Source organism: Grammomys surdaster, unplaced genomic scaffold (assembly GCF_004785775.1).
Source record: "Grammomys surdaster isolate TR1022 unplaced genomic scaffold, NIH_TR_1.0 348, whole genome shotgun sequence".
In the NCBI taxonomy this organism is placed as follows: Eukaryota; Metazoa; Chordata; class Mammalia; order Rodentia; family Muridae; genus Grammomys; species Grammomys surdaster.
The window spans coordinates 622727-629694 of record NW_021604767.1 but is presented as its reverse complement, the minus strand read 5'-3'; positions in this window follow the sequence as shown (position 1 = coordinate 629694).

The window sequence follows — 6968 nt, the reverse complement described above, 5'->3', positions numbered from 1 at the left end:
CTCTCTCTCTCTCTCTCTCTCTCTCTCTCTCTCTCTCTCTCTCTCTCAATGCTGCCTTTACTTTCACAGTTTTAATGTGTGGATTGGTTTGGATCTGATAGTTATTAAATAGTCTGTAGTCATAAGGTATTTATATGATGCTTATATTAAAGCAACATTGTCCTCAAATAACTTTACAGGAAATACAAATGATCTCCACTGGGAACCCTGTGTTTTCCTTCCTTTGAGAAGGTCCTACTTGCTTGTCAAGTTAAAGGGATCTTATACCAGGACCATGGAAGCAATAATATGTTCAAATCAGAGACAGGACCCACACCTTTGATGTTGTCAGTTGTGAGTTTTGATTTGCATAGGGGCATTGTAATGTTTGTGACTTTGGATGTAGAGTTGTGTGGCAATGTCCTGTTTCTTAATTCACCTTTGCTCATCGCCAATTTGAAGGACATGGGGTTTGAGGTAATTTTCTGCTGTTGCCAGCTTTCAACATAAGATGCAAGTGGTGCAAGGCAACCACAGAGTCTTCTTCAACCTCCCCACTGAGTAAGGGAAGGAGCTGCAGACCCAGGAGAGTGACTGCTTCTCCTAGGCCAGAGTGTTATGTTATCCCTTAAGTCACCTTGTCACTGGAAGAACCCATTCCTTATATCTGTGCATTCACCACAAGGACGTCAATCTGTTCCCTTATGTATTTGCTTGTTTTTTTTTAAGGTGGGGTCTCCTGTGGCCTAGTTTGGCCTTCAATTGACCATGTCATCAAGGATGAACTCCTGGTCTTCCCGCCTTTAGCTCCCAAGGACCATGATTGACAGCATATGTCACCCCACCCGGCCTCTGGGGAGCTCCTGATAAAACCCAGGGTTTCATAAATGCTAGGCAAGGATTCTGAGCTCCACACAATGGCTTTATGTCTCCAGCCTCCACTCTGTTTTTGCTGTATCACTTTAAATCAGTTCTCCATTTGGAGCAGTTTAGGACTTTGTAGTGCCAATAGTCTCCTTTTGTGTTTTCTTTAGCTTCATGGTAAGAGACTTCAAGGCTGCATTCCGGGAATTAAAGGAGCTAGAAACCCTCAGCAGAGAAGGGGTCTTTTTGTCTAAGGAGTATGTAAAAGAGGAAAGTGGACAACTAAACTCCTAGAACTTTGGCAGGAAGGTAAAATAGAAGATGTGGAGAAGCAAGAGAAGAAAATCAGTGCTCAAACTCGATGTAAGGCTTTCTGGTGTAATGGTACATCATTTCTAAACTAGAGTCAGGGATTCACCTAAAATGAACAAAGAATATGAATGTAAAGATGTTTCGCCTATTTATAAAAATGATACTCCCAGAAAATAAATAACTGCCATTCGAAATCCACTTAAGGAAGATCTGACTTCTCGTCACTCAAAGTTATTCTTGGATCCTTTATCAGTCTGTAAGAGTATGGACGTTTGCCAGGCAGTGGTGGTTCACTCCTTCAGTTCCAGCACTTGGGAGGCAAAGGCAGGAGGATCTCTATGAGTTCAAAGATGGCTTGATATAGATCGAATTCCAGGCCAGCCAAAGCTACACAGAGAAACCCTGTTTTGAAAAACAAACAGACAAAGAAATCAAAAAAAGAATGTGAACTTTTGTGCTGAGTCTGAGGGCTCAACTCTAAGTAAAAGGCCTAGCTTATCGTTATAGTATGTCTGGTTTTTTTTCTGTTCGTTTTAAAGTATATATTAATTGTGCATGGCAATGGGTTTCATTATGACATTTCTAGATATGCATATAAAACACTTTGATCATATCTCCCCTCACAATCCTACCCCTCCTGTTTTGCTTTGATCAGTTCTGAATAGGATGACAATGTTGTAAAAAGAAGTTTCCAGAAATGAGCATTGAGCAACAGTCTCATCACACTTCAACAGCTGGTTTGGCAAAGTCATATCTGCTGAAAAATTAGTTTCTACTACGTACAAGCCACTGAGCAGATAAACCATAATGTCTCCAGGTGAGAATTTTAAAACCCATTTTCTTTCACAAAGAACTTTAAAAAAAAAAATCCCCCTTCTCCCAGAAACATCAACAGAACTAGACACTACAAGATACAGTAAGACAAGGCACAAACTCTGACACCAAGGCTGGGTGAGGCAATCCAGGAGAAGGGAAAGGGTCCCAAGAGCAAGCAAGACAGTCAGAGATACTTTCACTCCCACTGTTGAGACTCCCCCCCAAATAGCAAGTCAACAACCATCTTATATAAGAAAAGGACTTAGCACAGACCCATACAGGCTCTGCAACTGCTGCTCCAGTCTCTGAGCGCCTCCATGCTTGTGCCCTGTTTAGTTGATTCCACTCTCCTGGTGTTCTAGATCTTTCTGGCTCCCACAATCCCTCCTTTCCCGCTTCCTCAGAGTTCCCTGAACTCTGAAGAACAGGGACCCAAAGACGATTTCCAACCTGGGCTCTTTCTCCACCTCATATTTGGCTGTTTGTTTGTTGGAGCAACCAGAATGCGCTCAACTTCAGATCTCTTACAGTATGCAAATACACTAAGAGAATGTTTTCATTTATGGAGGTTTTTGTTAAAATTAAAATAAAATAGTATCATTTCCAGAACTGTAGACAAGGGTGAAATTTAAACAACACCAAAATAATATAATGTCTTCTGTTCTTTTTCTAAACTTAATGTGAATCATGAGTGGGAAAATAAGTGACCTTCTAAAAAATTGCTTTTTAAATTTATTTTTAGTTTTTTGAGATTTATTTTTCTTTTATAAATATGGGTGATTTGCCTGCATGTATGTCTGTGTACTATGTGTGTGCAGTGCACACAGAGGCCAGGAGAGACATCAGATACCCTTGCAGCTGGAATTACAGACAATTGAAAGCCACCATGTAGGTGCTGGGAATCACACTCCAGTCCCCTGGAAGAGCAGACAGTTCATTAGCCCATTTATTAATTGGATAATTTAGTATAGAGTACTTAATTTTTGCAGTTCTTTATATATTTTAGATATGAAGCCCAGTCTGATGTGGTAGTTGGCAAATTCTTTTCACATCCTGTATTTCTTCCATCTATATGGGTCATTCACTTTGCTATGCAGAAACTTTTTCATTTTGTGTAAGTCAGTCAAACCCTGAGATTATTTCTTGGGTTGCTAGAGTTGGACTCAGAAAGGTTTTGCCTATGTTTATATCTTGAAGTGTTTTCCTTAAGCAGTTTCAAGGCTTCAGGTCTTACATTCAGACTTTTGAATAGATGTGTGTGTGTGCATGTGCGTGTGTGTTATGAATGCATATACTGATGCCCATGCTCTTGTGTGCACATGCAGAGACCAGAGGACAATGTTGAATGCCTCTGTCTATCATTCTATGTCTTCTCTTGAATCAGGGTCTGTTTGGGATCCAAGCCTTTCTCAGGATGAGCTTTTAGGCCCCCCAAGCTTTTAGGCCTACCCATGTTCTGGGTAGATATATTTCAGTTATCCAGAACAATTAGCCAGAAGTAGAAATACAAAAGCCAAAAAAGCAAAGTTAGTACATTTAAGGACCTTCCCAGAACTATGGACTTTGATGGATTACACCTTTGTTTTAGTTTTGGCAGTGGTACTGTCTATGTGCTGAGTTTTTTAGCCTGAATGGCACTTCTATCATGGAGTCAATTGGGCTAAAGTCTACTTTAAAGGGAACCTACTAAGGTCTAGGGACCTATTATATGCATGAAGCTCTAGGTTTGATTCCCCACATAGAACCATTACCCAGCACTCCAGGAAATTGCTCCAGAAAGGTCAGAAGTTCAGGGTCATTCTTGTGGTAAATTTTAAAGGTCAGCTTGTGATACATGAGACTCTTTCTCTAAAAGTGGGGATGAGTGATCGTCTGTTGGGGGATGAAATTTGTATAGTTTTTGTATGGGTATATGAATGTGGGTGCATGTACACATATATATGCATGCAAGTAGACAGTGTGTATCTTCCTCTATTACATTCTACCTTTTGTATATGTGTGTGTCTTTTGCTGACACAAGACTCATCTGTTGGCTAAGCTGGCTTGCTGGTGAACTCCATGAATCTACCTGTCTCTACCGCCCACCCCCATGCTGACTCCTGTGCTGGGTTTACAGAAGCAAGCCATGGTGCCAAACTTCTTATATGTATCCTATGGATCCAAACACAGGTCCTCATGCTTTCATGGCAGATGTATTAACAAAGCCATCTGGTTCTGGCCCCACCACAAACACTTCAATATGGACTTTTTTTACATGCCAGCATCCTCTGTCCCCACATTCTTACAACTTTTGAGATAGCCTCCCCAGATCTGCGTAGGAGCCCCTGTTCTACTAGCTGGTCTGAGCAAAAAAAATGACTCATTTTTCATTCTCTTTTCTCATGCCCTTCATCCTTTTAGCATCAAGTCCTCTTTTTGAGGACGTGGCCAGAACCCCATGGCTTCTTACTGTTCCACCACTATGCTTTCTTGTGACTCAGGATTTTCCAGCAAAGCGGAACAAATAGAAGATACAGAGAGCTGCCCTATACATATGCCTATGCATGGTAAGGAATTGGCTCCTGCATTTATGGAAGCTGGGAAGTCCCAAGAGCTTTGGTCACCAGACTGGTAACCCAGAAGTCATCGTGCAGTTCCAAGATAATCCTGAAGGCAAGAAGAACAGAAGAACCAATAAGGGAAGTTCAAGTCTTCACTTAAGTCTAAAGACAAAAGAATTCCAAGGTTTCACTTCAAGGACAGGCAGACAAAGAAATTGGCCCTTAGCCTTTTTATTTGATTCAGGCCTTCAGCAGTTGGTATAAGGCCAGCTTGCATTGGGAAGGGCAATTTGCTTTACTGAAGCTACTAATTCAAATTTAACCCCATCCAAAAGTCACCCTTATGGTCACATCTAGAATAATATCTGGCCACCCTGAGACTCAGTCAAATTTACAAATAAAAATCTGCCACAGTTCCCTAACATATCCAAGTGCTTCTCTTTGTCTCTAATCTAGCCTCAACAGAATGGTGGAGGGTAGAAAAGCCGTATCATGTCTCCCTTCTGCTAGAAGTTCTTCTTTGTATCGCATCTCAGTGGAAGCCAAATTGAGACCATGAAGGTCTCCATGCCCCCTTCTCCATCCTTAGCCCAGGCCTGCCACTCCACCTTCTGTATCTCCCCTGCACTGATGGCTCCAGCAAGCTGATGGTTCTCCAGGAAGGCAAGAGTAGTCCAGCTTCGGGATCTTTACATCTGTCCCTCCCAGGTCCCAAAGGTCCACATCAAATTACCATGGAGACAGCTTTTTTAGCCTTGTTTTGATTCAAATAATCAGTGCTGGGAGGTTGGGGGTTGGTGGTCAAACACTTGTCTACCGTGCTTAAGGCCTGTGTTTACATTGCCAGCACAAGTTTAAAAACCACTTTTAGAACACTCTTAGATACACACACACACACACACACACACACACACATGTTGCAGAACTGATGCCGTCCCATATTTTCCGTTCTAGGTTCCCCTTCTATGGTGATCATACATTAAGAAGACAGATTCATCCTGGCTGAGAAGCCAGTCTCCTCCCGCCATCTTTAACTAAAGTTCGAGGCAGATTCCCAGAATGTTTTGTTCTCATTTTCAAAGATTCCTTTCTTTTTGTTTTACATGTGAGAATGTTTTGCCTTTATCTACTGTATGTATACCATGTGTGTGCCCGGCAACCACAGAGGTTAGGAGAGGCATTGGATCACCTGGAACTGGAGTTAGTGAGCTACCATGTTGGTGCTGTGAACCAAACTGAGGTCCTCTGCAAGAGCACCAAGTACCAAGAGCTGGGTCATGCCCCTGTCCCTTTGTTTTTGCTTAACTCTGAATCCCACCTCCCAGCCTTCTTGGGATTTTTTGTGGCAGTTTAAGATTCTTTTCCAATGTTTGTTGTATGACCTTTCAACAGCTGTGAATAATATTGGTCATGCATTGGGGGTGGGGGTTGCAAATGAATTTGGCCTGGTTGTGCTAGCCTTGTCTACAGAGGGAGCAGAGCCAACCTCTACTCACTGTCACAGCATCATTTATCGCCTTGAAACTAGGTCTCTCATTGGCAGGGAACTTACCAATGATGTAAGCCTGGCTGGCCAGGCATTACCAGGGATGCTCTAGTCTCTTCCTCACCAAGGCTCTGCAGGCACAGCATCTGTATGTGGGTTGTGGGGAATCTTAGATCCTCAGGCTAAAGGGCAACCGCATTACCCCTTGAGCCACTTCCCAGGCACATAGCTAGGGGGTTTTAAGGGTGTTGGGCTGCTGGGCTTCATTTGGTATTTCCTTCCTGACAAGGCTAGGGTGAGCTGGGAGATCGTGGTGTATGCCTTTAATCCCAGCACTTACAGGTGAATCTCTGAGCTCCAGGCTAGCCTTGTCTACAGAGAGCTCCAGGACAGCCAGGGCTATACAGAGAAACTGTCTCAAACAAAACAAAACAAAACAAAACAAAACAAAACAAAATAAAACAAAACAAAACACTAAACAAACAAAAAGCAAAGTGAAATGAAAGCCTGGGGCATGGAGGAGAAAGACACCAGGGGTAAAGTGTTACCTCCACCTGCGTTTTAAGAGTACACACCCTCAGTGTTCTGTCTGACCTTGTGCGGTAAAAACTACTTTTCCCCTTGTTTCCATACAGTCCTTTGTTGAAGGAGCTGGCCATTTGTCTGCACAGCCCATATTTCAGAGTGCAGAGACCAGGTTCTTTTCCATGAAAGTGGAGTTTCTGCCTCAGTTGCTTGAAGTTGCTCTGCCCGGGAGATTTGTCATTCTGGCCCTACCATTTGTGGATCGAATATTTCATCAGTCATCTGTTTGCATTAGACGGATAACTTTGGGTTATCTTCCAGTGCCCCCTTGCTCCTCAAATTCTTCCGGCTTTGGGCACCCGAAGTTCTTTTAGTGGCTTCCTAGCTTCAATGCGCAAATGATCTCTCTCTCTCTCTCTCTCTCTCTCTCTCTCTCTCTCTCTCTC